The sequence below is a fragment of the Amphiprion ocellaris genome, chromosome 16, assembly GCF_022539595.1.
Source record: "Amphiprion ocellaris isolate individual 3 ecotype Okinawa chromosome 16, ASM2253959v1, whole genome shotgun sequence".
NCBI classification, from domain to species: Eukaryota; Metazoa; Chordata; class Actinopteri; family Pomacentridae; genus Amphiprion; species Amphiprion ocellaris.
Genome location: NC_072781.1, coordinates 2,169,755 through 2,189,354, shown reverse-complemented (window position 1 = coordinate 2,189,354; position 19,600 = coordinate 2,169,755). Strand labels below are relative to the sequence as shown.

At 36.6% G+C, this 19,600-nt stretch overlaps 1 long non-coding RNA gene across 1 annotated transcript in view; it reads right to left on the bottom strand.

Annotated features, from left to right (window-relative positions):
• LOC118470541 (uncharacterized) overlaps nucleotides 1-19,600 on the bottom strand; it is a 186,917-nt gene that overhangs the window by 90,054 nt on the left and 77,263 nt on the right. Inside the window, exons 5-6 of the long non-coding RNA XR_008604386.1 lie at nucleotides 13,070-13,161; nucleotides 10,262-10,367 (exon numbers count right to left, since the gene is read on the bottom strand). This is a non-coding gene — a long non-coding RNA (uncharacterized LOC118470541). The remainder of the gene's footprint in view (nucleotides 1-10,261; nucleotides 10,368-13,069; nucleotides 13,162-19,600) is intronic.

The following is a 19,600-nucleotide window of genomic DNA, read 5'->3' as shown; positions in this document are numbered from 1 at the left end:
TTTGTCTTAATGTCTCAGTTTATCCTGACAATCCAAGACTCCATGATAAACTGGACTGTTTTCATTCCAGCAATGATTTTACTGATATTTATGCCTCAGAACAAATAAAGCTAGAAACATCTGGCTGCTAAAATGCACTTCATGGTTTGTAGCTATGTGTAGATATGTTGTTTTAGCATCAACTACTGCAATGTGCATGTGCAAAATAGTTGTACTGATGTCAAGGGAGGCACCTTCTTTTGCTGCTTTATATAAAACCTGCACCAGTTAGGACATTTTCCAAGACTAACCTGCAAGAGAACTCTGTCTAATGTGGTGTTATTTCCTCAGATTTAAGGGTATTTGATTCCACTTGAGTTTTTTCTTTGATTTTTTTTTTTTTTAAGAGAGACAGAGTTTGTTGACTTGTGCACAGCAAAATAAGTTAAATTTTGGTTGCTAAAAAAGCTGCAGTGTGAGGAGTTTGACGAAGCTCTGCATGATCTGAACGGCATCCAAAGCAAAACAAAAGGTGAAAGGTTCCAGGTAACAGCTTTTTTAAATCGTATTTTTGATACAGATGCACTGTTTTAGACATAAATTCTTTTTAGGGGTCAACTGGTATTTTTTAACTGCAATGAAAATGAAAATCTAGGTGTCAGAATTTAGAATAACACAAATCTTTATTGAAATACTTTTGTTGATTGGTGTTTTTTTGCATTTATCTTTGAGTCCAAGAAGAACATTTTGAAATTAATTTCTTTTATCGAGCATCTGCCACCAAAACTAATGACACCAATAAGTGGGAAAATGCTGATTTGATACTCGGCCGTTCCCTTATTCTTTCCAAACAGACTCAGTGAGTTTTTCTTGCATCATTGACGCTCCTGAAGTATCACACAGCTGCTCAGGATTTTGAGTTTGCACAGACGGCCTCCTCTCTGCAGTTATTGGCCTCTGTTCCTCTGACCTCCAGGACTGCTGACAGCTCGAGCAGATATGATGAGCCCATTTCACAAACACTCAAATCTGTTTTCAACAAGTTGCGGCCTGAAAAGGGAAGAGCTTTGTGACCGGCGCGCTAGTCTGCATGTGGGGAATATTATTGTTATTAGACATGAGGGATTATTTTAATATGAGGGCCTAATTTGTCCTCTGGCCTCTTATCGTTCTACTCACCTGCTGCACCGTGTAGCACAATGTCTGTCTTTGTAATCCCCGGAGAATTCCTCCCTGCTGCCCATTCCCACCCATTTACATGCCTGTGAGAGCTCCCAGGTGTGTGTGTGAGAGCGACGGGTGGTCTGCAGGTGTGTATGTTTCAGTATTTATCCCATTTGGAGCGCATATTAGGCGCCATCCTCCGTTTCCCCTCCCCAACCCGGTCCCACTGTAAATCAGATGGCAGGGCAATTTGGCCACAGCATAAAGGCCCCCGGTTTTTATGACTATGATTATGGTTATGATGATGACTCGTATTTATTTCAACTATCTGATGAAACCCTCGGCTAAAGCTAACAGGTGTCGAGCAGGTACAATATCGCGCTCGCTGAAGGATCCCTGTAATGTCGCCATAGAGAGTGAAATATCGTCCCGCCGAACAGAAGAATGGGCCGTTTCAGCGCCCGCTCGTCACGCCGTGCACGGAGCAATCTCTGATTATTGGATGGGAGAGCAGTGCCACAACGTGCTCTTTGTGGAGGGAGGATGATTTATGGCCGCTAGTCAGGCATAAGGCAGTAATTGCCCCGTTGACGGTTATGTTACCATAGCACCTGTTTAAACTGTCCATTCTTATGTGAGTGTTTTCATTTTTGGGAAGAGGAGAAACTTTACAGCTTGAAAGTGATGTGTGAAGACGTTAATTGGAGTTGGAAAAGAGGTCCGGGGCGGTGTGGAAGCAATTTAGGGGGAGTTTATGATGGACCGATCTGTGTTGTGGGAAACAAGCTGGAATATTTTCTTTAACATGCAGGATGGAAGCTGTCTGTTAAGGAGGACGATTAAAATAAAAGGATTGTTAAAGAGACACGGCAGCCTCTGACCTCCTCTGTGTAGGTGTTGCACCAGAGGATCAGAGCTCTGTACTGATGAAGGATATGAAAAACAGGAAATGAATCACTTATGGTCTTCTCCCTTGGAAAGCTGCTGTGAAGGTGCCTTTCAGCAACTTTCTGAGGTTTGTTGGCAGCTAAAAACACACAGATCCATTTTTGCTTTTTGATCTGTGGAACAGAATTTCCCTCCCTTTAAGGCCGTCCCGGACTAAAGACAACAGCGGTGAGAGAATGGTGGCGATATCTTTGGTCTTGGCTCTAAATCGGTGGTCCTACGTCGCACTGTGAAATGTTGTAGTATTTTATGATTGAACAAATGACAAAATTAGACAAATGGGATGTGTGACTCAAATTTAAGAGCTAACAAAGATAAGATCAGAAGACTTAATGTCTCAGCTGAAGTTATGAGTACACTGAATAATCCTGTGGAAAGCAGCAACCCAACGGAAGCCCATGGAGCCCATAGAAGGCATAAGACAGGAAGTTCATGCCTTCTCTACATCTGCACTTGTGAGTTGAAACCTAGGTCATGCTGAGCCAAGCAGAAATAATGCCAACCTAGCAGAAATAAAAAAGAGGAGGTGGTCTAAGACGATGGGTTGTGGCTTCCAGAATGGAAAAGGTGTGTTTAAGAGGGGCTATAAAAGACGATGTAAAGCTTTGTGTAGTCAGTTAAAATCATGTAGGAGCTCCGTTTATGCTTCGGTTGTTTATTTCTCATGGATGGACGGCGTACACTGATGACGTTTTATTGTTGCGTGTTCACGTAGACTCATCGTAGGCAGAGATTCAGCTGCGTTTTCATCGTCAATCTGCACAGAGCAAACTTTACGTCGTGCCCAAAGGTTGTTAGATTTATTCGATGTACTTAAATCATTCTATTCCTCTGAAATGAGCATTGCAGCAAGTTAAAGTAAAGCCAACTTGAAGTTTTACATTGTTTTTTAACTTAAATGCTACCCGTACGTAAAAATGATTTTTTTTCATTATCATTCTTTCCATTTTTTACCTCTGCACTTGAAGGAAATGAGTTGTAAGAGAAAGATCTGAAGAAACGTGGACATCAGACACACGGTGCCAGTAAACCTCATTTTACACTTTTGCTTAAGTTAGAAAACAAGTTCAAAGTGTCAAAATTTGAAGTTGATAGAATCCACAAAAAGAAACTGCCATCACCAAAGCAGTACCAAAGTAGTTTAAGTACATTTTGTATGGTGCGTATTATAATTTGTAATCAAACTGTATGGAAAATGGCAGCAAGCACACTGTGTTAAACTGCAAATTTGTGCAAGTTTATGATTTTGAATCTGTCACTAGTTGGTGCTCCACCATTTGTTTTCCACGCTAGCATGCTACCATTTCCATCCTGTGTGTCCCTTTTTAAATGATACAGCTGCAACCAACCATTATTTTTGTTGTCGATAAGTCTGATGATTATTTTCTCAATCATTCATTTAGCTGTTCAGTCAAATACACTTAAAACATCGCAACTTACATGGCAAGTTTTTTAGAATAGCTGCCACGAATTCAGGCATTTTAGGACACAACAATCTGGAAAAACGCCCACGAAATCCTGAAGGGACTGGTAATTTTAAAGTTTTTTTAAAAGGAAAATGTGTTGTTGTGCATTAAGCGGGCTTCAGTGATGAACCAATAAATGCTCATCTTCAAATTTTATATGGAAAATAACAAGTTGTATCTGTGTCTGAGAAACCACTTCCAACTAAGTTCCCCATCACAAAAACACCTCTCAAGGAAGAGTGTTAATTCCAGATAACATGACCTGCTCATTTTGTTTTTCTGTGGTCATTTTGTGTCATTTTGTGGTCATGTTGTGTCTTTTTGTGGTTGTTTTGTGTGTCTTTGTGCTCATTTTGCTTCTTTTTTGGTCATTTTGTTTCTTTTTGGTAATTTTCAGTCTGTTTTGTGGTCATTTTGTGCATTTTTGTGGCCGTTTTCAGTCTGTTTGTGATGATTTTAGGTGTTTTTGTGGTCATTTTTCAATTTTTTGTTGTTATTTTGTGTGTCTCGTCATTTTGTGTCTTTATATTATAATAATTATCTGTCTCACTGAGTCATTTTGTTCTTTTCTGTGGTCATTTTGTGTCGTTTTTTGTCATTTTGTGTCTTTTTGTGGTTGTTTTGTGTGTCTTTGTGCTCATTTTGTTTCTTTCCTGGTCATTTTCAGACAGTTTTGTGGGCATTTTAGGTCCTTTTGTGGTCCTTTTGTGCATTTTTGTGGTCATTTGGTGCAGTAATTTAAGTATACTTTGTACAGTGGAAACCAATCTAGAAGACCAGCTTTATTCCCCTTCTTTTTCTTCTGTTTATCCCAGCATGGGGTTCTCATGGCGGAAGTGAGTAATGAGAACTAGTGCGCTGAATTACCGATACATTTGCAGCAGATTAATATGAGGCCAAGTTTTCCAAGGGCACGGCAGAACAGCCTCCAAGAACAGCGAACATAAATTCTACATCTTTAGAAATACGACCTGAGGCAGCTATTGCCTCCTTCAAGCAGAGATAGCATCTCTAATCGCTTTCCATGCTGTGAGGCCACACTGCTTCCAGAGCTCACAGATTACCTCCCAGAGTACGACTAAAACACGTCGTACGTACATTAGCTCCGTTTTCTTACTCATTCTTTCTTCCTCTCCGACCCCGGCTGTCTTTCTCTTATCAGTTTGTGTTTCTGCGTCTCGTCTGTCTGCTTCTATCTCGCCACAAACACCCGGCAGGAGGAGGAGGAGGAGGCCTGTCAGCAGCGTAAATGACCTGTGAAGAGTTTCACGGTGCGTGTCATTAGGCAGCTTTAGATTTGTTTCAACAGCGCTTCACCTGAGGGCTCCATTCATGGGCCCCCAGGTATGACCGCCCTCCCCACCGGGGGGAGGTCGAGAGGAGGGGAGAGCTGCCAAATTCCCCAACTCCCTCCTCAGAGGACGGTGATGGAAAACCCACGAGCATGATGGGGCAGAGCTTAAAGACAGCTCAGCGTGTTTTAGGAAAGACGAGTCGCCTTCCAGATCAGGTGTTTAGACTCGTGTGTAGTATGGAGAAGCAAAGCGTTAACATTAGAACCTTATTGTTTACAAACTGTTTTTAAATGTTTTTTTAATCAATTAATTGTTATTTTACATATTTTCACAGTTTTGTTAAAGATAATGTATAGCAAAATCACAGAAAAATGCAAAAATGTATGTTTACCATAAAAAACAGGTCGAAAGTGTTAAAAAGTTTTAAATCAAGCATCTGTATTTTTACAAATTTGTGATTTTTGCAATATTTTATCATAAAATTACACTATTTTAGCAAAAAATATTATTTTTCAGATATTCATTGTTATTTGGAAGAAAAAATATGTATATTAAAGACTTGCTTTTTTGTTAATTACAGATAACATCTAGCCCACATCCAAAATCTGTGTTTTTATAAATAGTAATTTGTAGTTTTACAATGTTTTATAACGTAATTGCACCATTTTAACTGCATTTAAATCATCAAAAAATGTGCTATTTTGAATATAAATGCTGTTCTTTAAGAGGAAAAAATGTGCATATTAAAGATTTCAAAATGACAAATAACTTTCTAAAACTGTTTTTAAATTTTTTTAAATCAATTAACTGTTATTTTACATATTTTCAGTTTTATTAAAGATATTGTATAGTAAAATCACAGAAAGTATAAATTTATATGTTAACCAGAAAAAACAGGTTGAAAGTCTAAAAAAAAATCTGTATTTTTACAAATAGCAATTTGTGATTTTATCATGAAATTACACTATTTTACCTGCATTTAAATCAGCTAAAAATATTGTTATTTTACAGATTTATTGTTATTTAGAAGAAAAATAGCAATATTGAAGACTGAAAAATGACAAACAACTTTAAAAAACATTTAAAAAATATTTTTAAAGTGCATTAAAATCATCAAAAAAATTGCTGTTTTAAATCTAAATGCTGTTATTTAAGATAAAAAATGTGTATATTAAAGATTTCAAAATGATAAATAACTTTTGAAACAGTTTTTAAAACACATTTTTCCCATTCCAGTAAATTACAGGTAATAGGAAGCAAAAATCACAAGTATCAATTCACATATTGACTGTGAAAGAATAAATAAACAAACAAAAAACCTTTTACAAACAGTAATTTGTTGTTTAACAACATGTGACAGTAAAATGATGCTGTTTACTGTATTTAAATCTGCTAAAAATGACAGATATTTTCTATTATTTTCTTTTTCCTCCATTTTTAACATATTTTTCTGGTGCCTCTGGTGCCAGATTTTCACAGTTTTTTTTTAATTTTACTTTTTTTTTGAGTGTGATACTAACATATCTAGAATTCTGGTGATTTAAATGCCAGGAAAGCCCACCTTTTAACCACATAAGGCTAAAAATTCACAGTATTTAGTTTAAACTCGTATCCACTAATTTACAGCTAGTTAATCAGAGGAATTTATTTTCTAGGAAAATAAGTCATGTAAAGGTCAAAGTCGTCCAGACGTGGTGGCGATAAGGAGGACGGAGGTGTGTAGCAGAGTCTTGTTATTCTAATGTAAATCACTGCTTTGGAATGGAAGGAGGAATAGAAAAAACACGTCTTGTGAAGGATTTATTATCCCAGTGAAAGCTGCGCAATCAACTCAGCTTTCTTAAATTCCACGTCTTGTCGACCGTTCAAACTGGGATTATCACAATGTTGTTTTTAAATCTGGGACTGATATCCCAGCAGCAGCACGCTTTATTAAGCATGCTGATAAGGGTCTGCAGACTTCGCTGTGTTTTCAGAAGCGAGGCTCTCCTGCACACGGCCAACAAGCATCCCCGTTGCCACATTCCTCCGGCCTATATCTGCCAACACCTTTGCGCTACAATGGCTTTGGCCCTTTTCTCCCCGGCCCGTAATAGTCGGCGTGGGCTGTAATGGTGTGTTGACAGGTTTAGGCTGAGGTAATTTTCTTGCTGGGCTTTACAGTGAGGTGCCAAATCTTCCCCTGAGGAAAAAAGGGAGCAGCAGATGCAGGGAGGCTGCTGGGAGCTTTCTAATGCACTGCAAAAACTCATAATCTTACCAAGTCTGTTTGTCTTCTTTTTAGTCAAAATGTCTCATCCCACTTGATTTAAGATAAATTCATTTAACAAGAGACACTTCAGCAGATGGAGGGACTTGTTTTAAGACAATGCATCTTAAATATCTTCTTAAGTCAAACAATCTTGAAATTATCTTGTTTTGAGTTGAATTTTATAAGAAAACTCAAAATAAGTTTAACCCTCGTGTCGTCCTGTTGGTCAAAATTGACCCGTTTTAAAATTTAAAAATGTGGAAAAAATATATTTTCACAGTGAAACTTCTGATGTCCACATTTTCAACATTTTTGGAAAATCTTTGAACATTTTTTGGTGGAAAACAAGAAATGTTAAAAATGTTTCTTAAGAACATTCACATAAAAATCAACCAAAATCCAGCGAATTTCACTGGATTTTGGTTGATTTTCATGTGAATGTTCTTAAAGAAAATATTAGAAGTTTTACTGATATATATGGAATCATTTTAGATATTTTTAGGATTTTTTTTTGGAAGATTTTTACTCATTTTTTGAAAATATTTACAAGAATTTTCTTGCCAAATTTGGGGGATTTTTTTTAAAATAAAACTTTTAAGGGAAACTTTTAAGGAATTATTGGAATTTTCTCCCTGAAGGTTTTGCAAATTTTCAGAAATTTCGGGATTTTTTTTTGCTGATTTTTGGATTTTTTTCAGATGAGGAAACAATATTTTTGGTGCCTGTAAATGAAGACAACAGGAGGGTTAATACATCTCAAATCAGGAGGTCACATGAAAGCAAAAATCTATTTTTGAGTGAAAAACTGCTGTTTTTTTTTTAAGCATATCTGGCTTATTTTAAGACACCTAAGCTTGACAATCCTGGTAAAGTATAGCTTAAAATAAATTTTCCCAGCTAATTTTAAGATCTCAATATTCTAAATATCTTATTTCAAGAAGTCTTACCAAGACATTTTTCACTTATTCTATTGGCAGATTTTTTCACTGATTTCAAGGTAAAAGTTCCTTGAAATACATTTTTTTTCTTGTTTTGAGAGGGGCATTTTTTCCAGTGTGCACAGTTTGTTGTTGGCAGATCCTTGGAGTTGGGGGTAAACCGGTTGGATGTGTTTCTTTTTTTTTTTAACGCAGCGTCGGCTCATCTTCACGGACACGGAGGGTTCATTGTGGTGTCGTTGTGCGACACGTAAACGGGGCGTTAAAACGTTAAGTGGCACTAGCTTCTGTGAGTTGTGTGCTCTGGAGTTAAAATGGCCCCCACTGTGCAGAGACACTGGACAGCAGGACTGCATAAAGAGAGGCCAGCTGAGTGGAACTCCAGCTGCTGGACGAATGAAAACACACACACACACACACACACACACACACACACACACACACACACACACACACACACACACACACACACACACACACACACACACACACACACACACACACACACACGGTAATTATCCAGAAACACACCATGGAAAATGCAAGGCAAAGCAGGACTGTGGAGGCCGAGGGGTTCCCTCTGCAATGTGCAAAGCAGATCAACACTCAGAACACCTGCCAGCTGACATCTCCTGAAGGTCTGAGGTTCCTCCAGTGGTTCAGAGGGTCAAAATATACCTGAGGGAGTCATCCCAAAGACACAAAAATGATCCAAAATGACGAGAAACGATGCAAGCTGATATTAAACTTGTTGAAGCTGACAAGAAAATTGTTCAAAATGACTCAAAAATTGTCCAAAATGACTTGAAAATTGTCCAAAGTGACTTAAAGATTGTCCAAAGTGACTCAAAGATTGTCCAAAATGACTCAAAATTCATCCAAAACAACTCAAAACTTGTCCAAAATGACTCTTGCTAAGAAAACTTGTTGAGAATGATTTGAAAATTATCCATAATTACAGAAAATTACATGACAAGAAAAATGTCCAGAATGACATGAAATTTGTCCTAAATGAAAATTATCCTAAAGACACAAAAATTATCTAAAACGACAAGAAACAATCCAAGCTGACATAAAACTTGTTGAAAATGACACGAAAATTTTCCAAAATGACTCAAAAAATGTTTGAGTCAATCTATAACTGAGGAACTTTTGAAGTCCATGTGATAAATCTTGCATACATTACTAATGTTTTTATGTTCATTGTGATCATGTCTTTACAAATTCCATAATTATTTATTATGGAAACAATCACTTATTAATAAAAAAATGACTGGATATCACTAAAATGTCAACTAAATAATGAATTTAATACCAACCACCTTCTAATGAGCTAAACAATAATAAAATGAGCTGATTCAGAAATAGTTTGGATTGTGTTCTTTTATTAAGTTGAGATAATCATGACAGATATTTCTGTCTTGGCAATATATCAAATTTTAGTCTGTGATAATTTTAGGTGTTTTTGTGGTCATTTTGTGCGTCTCTCGTCATTTTGTGTCTTTATATGATAATTATCTGTCTCACGGAGTCATTTTGTGTTTTTCTGTGATCATTTTGTGTCATTTTTTGTCAATTTGTGCATTTTTGTGGTCATGTTGTGTCTTTTTGTGGTTGTTTTGTGTGTCTTTGTGCTCATTTTGTTTCTTTTTTGGTCATTTCCAGACAGTTTTGTGGGTGTTTTAGGTCTTTTTTTGGTCATTTTGTGCATTTTTAGTCTCTTTGTGATAATTGTAGGTGTTTTGTGCTCATTTTGTTTTTTTATATGTTATTTTTTGAACATTTTGTGTTTTTCTTGTGGTCATTTGTCATTTTGTGCGTTTTGTGGTCATGTTGTGTCTTTTTGTGTTTGTTTTGTGTGTCTGCTCATTTTGTTTGTTTTTGTGTCATTTTCAGACTGTTTGGTGGGCATTTTAAGTCTTTTTGTGGTCATTTTGTGCATTTTTGTGGTCATTTTGCACCCCTTTGTGGCAGTTTTCAGTCTGTTTGTGGTCATTTTAGGTGTTTTGTGGTCATATTGTGTGTCAGCAGGTTTACTACAATATCTTTACAAATAACTTTGAATTTCAATTTTACTCAAATACATGTATAATATTTAGAAGAATCTTTCTCTAAAATGCCATGTGGTGTTTGGTTATAGGCAAAAATGTAGACTATGATAAAAAAAAGTCCTGTAATTATTATATACTGACTCCAGAGCCTCCCACCTTCTACACTTACTGGCTGTTGTGACGTCTCCAGGGTCCCGCTGGGTCCTGATGATGGCGAGCAGCTGATGATGTTGGGTCTTTGTACCGTTAACGGATCATCTGGCTCTCATTTAAGGCTGGTTGCAGATAAAAGAGACGGAGAAGGAGGTTGGATGAGTTTCTGGTGTTTGTAAATTAGCTTTGAACATCGCATATCCCTGCAACCAATGCTTGTATAACAATATTTGTTCTTGTAAAAATGACAATCTGCATATTGTTACTGCTTTAGTGTTTGTGTTTATGAGGCTTCAGTCTCTGTTTTGTTCTCATGTTTACAGCTAATGCTAAGCGAGTAATCTTAGCCGTCTTTCAAAAGAACATTCTGCTGGAGCCACATGCATCCTTTGTGTTGAAGCGCTGTTCCTGCAACCCTCTATCTGAAAAAATACATTCATACATAAACTAAACTAAACTGCATTCTTAGGTTTGCTCACCAAAAGGTTAAGATAGGTTAAGGTCACACAGTAGTTAGATGGCGCTATAAAGTCCACATAAGGAGGTAGAAGGAGTGAATGTAGACATTATTCCTGGATTTAAGTCTCATTTTCACTTGTGTACTGTTGGTTTAGGTTCCAAAAATACGTAGTTAGGTTTGGGGTCACTCAGGCAATTCCCCCAAGTGACCCCAAACTTTTGAACGGTAGTGTAATAAAATATAATAAAATACAGTAAAAATATAGAAAAAATAGAGTAAAAATCTCATAAAACAGTAAAAATACAGTAAAAATATATTAAAAATGCATTAACAATATACACTACTGTTCAAAAGTGTGACAATTCCATGTTTTCCAGTAAAACTCCCACTTTTATCCATGTTCTAACATAACTGCACAAGGGTTTTCTAATCATCAATGAGCCTTTCAACACCATTAGCTAACACAATGTAGCATTAGAACACAGGAGTGATGGTTGCTGGAAATGTTCCTCTGTACCCCTATGGAGATATTCCATTAAAAATCAGCTGTTTCCAGCTACAATAGTCATTTACCACATTAACAATGTCTACACTGGATTTATCATTCATTTAATGTTATCTTCATGGAAAAAAATGCTTTTCTTTTAAAAAAATAAGGACATTTCTAAGTGACCTCAAACTTTTGAACCATAGTGTAATAAAATATAGTGAAAATACAGTAAAAATTCAGTGAAAATATAGTAAAATATATGATAAAGAAGTATTAACATTGTACAGATTTTTATGCATAGTACACATATTTATCCATAAGTAGAAAAATAATGATATTGCACGGTGTTTTTAAATGTACAAACATTAATTATCCACAGTAATGAATGTGTTGTTAGTGGCAGTGATGCTTCATGTACTCTGTCAATAAAACTAGACAGTAAAAACAGATCGTTTCTGGTTAAACTCTCTTCTTTACAAAAATGAAGCAAACTATGATGTAGAAACGTGGCAGGAACCTTTATTCCTGATTCTAATCTTGACCCTAGAAATAAAATCTGACCTTCATGCAGCCCCTTAAAGATGTGAGAACTTGCAGAATTCTTTCCTCTAAAACATCTTCCTTATCTATTTTCTCTCTGCAAGTCTAACAACACCAGCCCCTGTTCAGAGCTGAAGGTTGGTCCAGGTCCAGAGCTCCCTGCTTTCTGCTCATCGTCTGTAATTCCATTTCCTCGCTCTGATAAAGAACGACAGATACAACGGCTGTAAAGAGGCTCACATGGAGAAGATCAACGTTCTCACACAGTTAGGAGACGATTACACGGCTGCGTTCACTAATAGACACACTTTTTTCTGTCTCGCACACAAACACGCTAAATGCCAAGAAGGAAGGAGAAGAAAGGAGCGCCAGCACGAAGCCCAGACTTCTCCTCAAAGGCAGATCGGAGGTCCCCAGTCAAATTACTGGAGCTGTTTCCAAATGCAAATATGTGTTATCAAATCAACAAAGCAACTAAAGATGCAAATCGAGAGATCCGTGCTGCTCGTTTAGCATCTGCTGGGAGGAAAAGAAATGAAACATTTCCATCAAGGCTTTGCCCCGTGTTTCCTCCCCTGAGAGCCACACGCAGATTTGTATGTTTTGGTTTGAAAATTCAGGGTTTTTTGTGAGTTTTTCACAAGCAGCCGGGGCCTTTCCTGTCAGCGTGGGAATTCACCGTGTGAGCTGTTACCGAACCCATCGCCTTTCTGTTGGGTTAGCTAGTCGCCAAGTTTGCAGCATGTAAAGAGGGATGGAAACAGGGCAGACATCTGAGCCAACATGGAGGCTCATCCCTGCAGCTAAGAGAGGAAGGCTGCAGTTAAACGTCCAGGGTGAGCTAGCCTCAGACGGTCTGCATTTATTAGATTTATCACACACACACTGTGTTTGTCTGCTGCATAAAGAGCGATGCTTGATTCATGAACCATTGCATCTGAAAAAACTGTAAGAAGTGAGGGTTAAGAGTTAGTATTTGGGGGTTTATTGTGGTGTCACCGCAGTATTTTTGGGTTATTTCTTTTCGAGCATATTGCACACAGCCCAAATGATGCACTGTAAGTCCAACAAAAGTCCCGACATGTGGCCCTACAGCGCTGCAGACCCACAAACCCACCAGAGTCAAGACTGTTCACACCCTAATGTGTGCTTTCAGAGTAATCCTGGAGATTTGTGCTTTTTCTTTTAGTATTCTGGCTGCATCTTTGCTGCTAATCCTCCCAGCTGTGATGTTTCTGCGCTGCTCTGTCAGTGGATTAATGCTTAAAAGGTGTTAATATGTGGAGTTTTATTATTTTACTGCTCAACACAAGTGTTAGATATTAACTTCTCACCTTTATTTGTCCCAAACGAACTGTTGTTGCCGCTGCCGATGTCGTTTCAGGAGAAAGTTTCCCCAAAGAAGATCACAGACTGAATGCCAACGCTTTAAGAAACAGAGAAAAAGAAACACCAACTGAAAATTAGAACAAAAGAGCCAAATACAAAGAGAACGTCACAAAGTCTAGGAGCTGGAGTTCAATAAGCAGTAACAGGAGTCGACCGATGTGGTTTTTTAATCAAGGAGATGATATGTGGAACAAATCTGACAGGGCTTTGTTGATTTATATTTTACTTTGTTCTGTGATTTTACTAAGTATTATTTGGAATTTAACAAAACTGGAAAAATCTGTAAAATTAAATGTTTTTTAAAGAAAAATTATTTTAAAATTAAAAATTATTCACAATGTGTCAGCCCGTAATATACATGATCTTTTTTTTTTAATAATGGTAAATATTTATAAAGTAATTATATTTTTTGCTGATATACTGTAAAAAATAGTATAATTTAATGGTAAAACACAAACGAATAAATTAGGATTTGTAAAAGTACCAATTTTTAATGTAGACAGTGTTCACAGTTTTGGATGATTTTGTAACTATGATCATATAAATTAACACTTTTTGTCTGTAAATTTACTAGATATCCTCTGTAATTTAACATAACCAGAAAAATATGCAAAATAACACTTTGAAAAAATTATATACCATTTGTCAATACTTAATATAAATAAATTTTTTTTCAAATAATAGAAAATATCTGTAAAAAAAAAACCAACAATATTTTTGTGGCTTTAAATACAGTAACAATGTTGACATTATTTACAGTTTTGGATTTTTGTTACAATCAGTGTGTAAATTAATACTTTTGCGATTTTATTAGACATTATCTGTCATTTATGTAAACAGTAAAAAATTCTGTACAGTTTTTCAGAAATACTTAATACACTTATTTTTTCTTTCAAATTAAGGCAATTATCTGTGAAGTCATGATATTTTTGCTGATAATTACTGTAAAAATAGAGTCATTTTATCGTTAAACAAAAGAATGAAATACTGTTCTCAAAATACAGATTTTTGATGTGGATGTATTTATAGTTTTGGCGTTCTGTGTTTTATATTTTTGCCCAAGTAATATTTTTTTCTCGAATTTTACTAGATATTATCTGTAGTTTAACAAAAGCTGAAAAATCTGTAAAGTAATATTTTAAACCATTTTTCAAACCTTAATATACATATAAAAAAGAATTTATTGATTAAAATACTATGTTATGGTTAAAGAAAAGAATAAATTAACACTCAGACATTTATAAATTAATACTTTTTTCTGTAATTTTACTAGAAATTATCTAGTAAATAATTATTTGTAAAGTCATAGATTAGATTAAACTATTTTTAAATCCTTAATATACATATAAAAAAAATTGATATTTTTACCGATTAAAATACTAAAAAATATTATAATGCTATGGTTTAACAAAAGAATAAATTAACAAGGTCATAGGAGGTTAATATTTTTTTCTGTAATTTTATTAGATATTATCGGTTATTTAACAAAACTAGGCTAAACTTTTGAAACCTTAATATACATATAAAAAAAGATTGATATTGTTGCCGATTAAAATTATGAAAAAATACTGTAATGTTATGGTGAAACAAAAGAAAAAATCAACGCAAGAGATATTTATAAATTAATATTTTTTCTGTAATTTTACTAGATATTATCTCTAATTTAACAAAACTAAAAAAAATCTATAGTCATATTTTATACCATCGTTCAATTCAAAATATACATTTAAAAATGGACTGATATTTTTGCTGATTAAAATAATAAAAAAACATACTCTAATGGTCAAACAAAAGAAGAAAAACAACATATTTATAAATTAATACTTTTTTCTGTAATTTTACTAGATATTATCTAGTAAATAATTACTTGTAAAGTCATACTTGAAACCATTTTTAAATCCTTAATATACATATAAAAAGGATTGATATTTTTGCTGACTAAAATAATAAAAAATACTGGAATTTTATGGTTAAACAAAAGAAAAGAAATAAAGCATAGATATTCATCAATTGACATTTTTCTTCTGTAATTTTACTCAATATAATCAAGTGTAGGTAAAAGACCATGTCATTTAACAACATTCTGTGAAACAACCCTAAACTGGTGAAGAAATTGCAGATTTTAAAAGTTCATTTTTTACAGCGTACGTCACAGATCAGGTGTATTTCTGAGCTCTTCCTGTTCCTACATGTAAACATTTCCCCAGCGTGTGACCGGCTCACCTCAGCCGTGCTTTTCTTCATGAACAACACGCCTGTCCCGTGTCACGTACGCCACCTTGACATATCAGGCCTGTTTACATGCTGCTAACCCCCCGGTACACCACCACCTCCTCCACCTCCTCCACTCGGCCGCCCACTCGGCCCACGCTAAAGGTTACCACACTGGGATTTTAATCTACATGTGAAATGTGCTCTGGAGCGCCTCTTCTTCTGTCTACTCAGCAATCTGGTGATTCAGAAAGCCTCGCTCTTATTGATTGAATGGGTTTTAGTTTGGAACACACACACGCTGGAAAACATCCATCCGTCCACACACACACACACACACACACACACACACACACACACACACACACACACACACACACACACACACACACACACACACACACTAAAACAGAGGGAGGGAGGGATGAGTGTCAGGCCTCGCGTGATGGCCGAACATCAATCATTGCCTGTCAGCCTCGCCTCTTTTTCCTCCACGCCATCCCCTCCTCCACCTCCTCTCACTTTTTTTTCTGCCTCACTGATCAGCCTTTGTTTAGAATGTCTGTGCATGTGTGTGTGCATGTGTTTGTGTGTGCATGTGTTTGTGTGTGTGTGTGCGTGTGTGTGCGTGTGTGTGTGTGCATGTGTGTGCGTGTGTGTGCATGTGTTTGTGCGTGTGTGTGCATGTGTGTGTGCATGTGTGTGTGTGTGTGTGTGTGTCTGACCACATGGACAAAGACGGAGACGTTCCTCACAGGTGTTTTCGTTTTTTTTCTCGGCCTCCAATTAAACCTCGTGTCATTTACTCTCCTTCCTCCGGGTCACGATAAACATACATTTTAATCAGAGCTGCATGTGAGAGGCATTAGAGTGCATGAAAGTTTGTGTGTGTGCACGTGCAGGAGACGTGCATTCGCGTGCACGTGTCTTCAGATCATTTGCATTGTGAATTCAGGTATTTCAAGCAACAACGCTGGAGTTTTTTATCTTAATGAACGCTGGATTTTCTCCTTTTGCTGCACTTGTAATGGTTCAGATTTTAAACAAACACTCTGACAAACCTCTGTTTTGCTCATTTAGTGATTCTTTCAAGGAGAAAACTTGATTTCCACATTTAAAGTAATTTCCAAAGATATCCTGCAAAATTTTGAACATGTTAACACCCCTGAAAACCCAAAGTTTTGCAAGTTAAGTCTGGAAACATCCACTGTTTTAAAGAAACTAAAGAACATTTATTCCTCCTTGGCAAGTGGAACTTCACTCTGCAAGAAAATAAAACTCGATACTTGGTCATTCTTCGTGGGTAATGTAGGCATCAGGCTTTGAAAAGGAGGATTATGACCAAATATTCATTTTAAAACTGCTTACATACCTAAATATCCTCCCACGGGAGGCAATAATTTCATTTAAAAGGCCTAAATATCTTGATTTAAAAGATATTTAGAGCTTCATGCTCCTTTATAAACTATAAATATTTTAAATGTACACTATGTTAATATATATGGATGCTTCTCTACATGTGTCCATCTCATTTGCTTCAGAATTTCAGAAAAAACGGAGGATAAGAAGACATCCGGAACTAATAGACTTTCCAAAGACCGGCGCTCAGAATATGAGGATTTATGAATCGACTGGGGACGACGCTTTGTCTGTTTGTCAGGGAAACATATATTTCTTCTTATCCCCTTTTTGGAAAAATGGATCTGGCTGTCCACCAATCACTGGGAGCTCGTTCTCTTCATGTCGTGCCAAAAGCTACAGCGTTCTTCTCTCTCTGACTCTATTTGTTTTTGTGCTTTGTGTTGTGGAGGAGAAAAGCCCCAGTGTGTCTTATTGGTAATGGGTGCCAGGGGCTGAGGGAGATGTGTTTTCAATTACCACTTGTAGAATGACTGATGGTAAGACAATCAAGCACAGGGCTGCAGCTCAGTGTGTGTGTCCGTTCATGTTTGTGTGTGTGTGTGTGTGTGTGTGTGTGTGTGTGTGTGTGTGTGTGTGTGTGTGTGTAGGCATCTGTGTTTTCTGTGATTTCTACTCTCGATTTTTGCTTTGTTACAGAAATTCTTGAACACAGCGACCAAACTGAGTTTTCTGAGCAAAAAAACTAAACAAACTCCAGTGTTTGATTCCCAAATTCTCCTCAGGGATTTCCCTCGGATCATTTCGTGCCAAAATCTCCCAAAATCAGACCAAAAACAATGAAGGAAACCAAACCACAACCAAAACAAACTCTGACCGCTGCTGTCAGAAAGCGTTGAGATGAAGCTGATGTGATGCTGAGAGACCGTCCTCACAAAACCCAAAGCAGCTCTCCTTCAAACATCACAGTGAAAGCATATAATAAGAACATTTGAGGAACTCTGACATAAATCGCCTCAACCATTACATCCAGACAAGTGCTATAAAATAAACAAAGCCACTCCGCTGTGGTTTAGTTGCAGCATGTGAAGCATAGTTCCATCTAGAGGGTGATGTGGGGTAAGTCGGGCACGGCTTCACCTACTGGCAGCCGGAAAGGTTTGGGTTTAGTGCTTCTTAGTGACTCTGAATGGATATAATTCAGGATTAATGCATGAAGAAACTACTACTATGCTGGTATTTGTCATTTCTGTAGAGTTTAATGCCAGGGGCTGGATAGAATAGGTCTAAAATGGGTGCTTTAACAGTTCTTGGCTCCAGAATTTGCTATGTAAGAACAGCTTCATGCTTGGGAAATATAAGCACCCAGAGCCTTTTGCAATGGAAGCAGATGGCACAAATTTGACCTGAAAGTGGGGCTAGCTGATTGCTTTTTACCAAATACCACTGAGAATTAAAGCTTTTTCCTTTTGCAAGACGTGAAAAGTACCTAAACTGCAACATCAAGCTCTGGTGATGGATCTTCTTGGAGAAACAAGGATGTGTGAGCATTGCCAATGAAACAGATTTAAATAATGACAGCAGAAGAAAGGTACTAGGTGATATGCAAAGAGCCAAAGTTGGACATTTAACAGATGTTATATTGGCCTAAATACAAGACTCTCTGAGAACAGGAAACATTCATCACTATAAACGGACTGTAAACTCTCACCAGCCTGGGAACATTAATCCTACATACAACCCATAATTCAGCACTCACTATAGAAGAATGGGTTACCCTGGTGACGTCTCCAAGTGTTGAACAAACTAGTCCTAAATTATAGAATGACCCTCAAAGAAATACTTGTAATGTTTTTGCTGCTGTTGTACAGCTGCTCCAAGATGTATTGTTTTGACAATTAAAAATATTTTTCTGAGTAATGCTGTGTCCTGAGTATCACATATGTCAAACTCATCTCAGTTCAGGTTCCACATTCAGCCCACAAAATGACAAAAATAAGACAAATACACAAGCGAGACAAAAAGGAAACACAAAATGACAAAAACGAGAAAAAACGACGACGTGAGACAAACGATAAAAGTCAGACAAAAAAGACAAAAAACAACAAAAACAAGACAAAATATTACAAAAATGAGACACAAAACGACAAAAGCGAGAAATAAAATGACAAAAACCGGGACAAATGGCACAAAACAGAAGAAAAAAGTGACAAAAAATTTTACAACAAAGTTACAAAGCAACAAAAACATGGACAAATGAGACAAAAAAATTACAAAAATGTGTAAAAAAAACACAAACATGATACACTAAACAATGAATAAAGCAAAACACAAAATGGCAAGAATGAGACAAGAAGGAAAACAAAACGACTAACACATGAGACAAATGACAAAAGTCAGACAAAAAACAACAAAAATAAGACAATATCACAAAAATGAGAGACAAAATGTCAAAAGAACAATGAACAATCTAGTATTTTACTTTATGATCAAAACAACTTGTCATGGTCTAGAAATGATTTTAAATTTATAGTTTTACTAATTTACAATCTGCAGTTCATGTCTTCTCTGGAATTTTTACACTTTGAGAGCTGGATTGGACCCTCTGGAGGACCACTTTTGGCCCGCGGGCCACATGTTGGACACCCCTGGTCTAGTGTGACAAAAATTAATGAAATCAGTGAAAAATAAACAGTTGCTAAAATGTCATCCAGCACAATTTTGAGAAACCAAATGGACTCACTGATAAACTGTTGGACCAATTTCATTGAACTGCTTTGATTGGCAAGTCAACGAGTAAAATTAAAGCCACCGGTTTAAGAGCCCCTCCAGGAATTCTCAATGTTGCAATGGCACCAATTAAAGCAAATTCAACCAATCTCTGTGAATTCTGTGTCACATTGTAA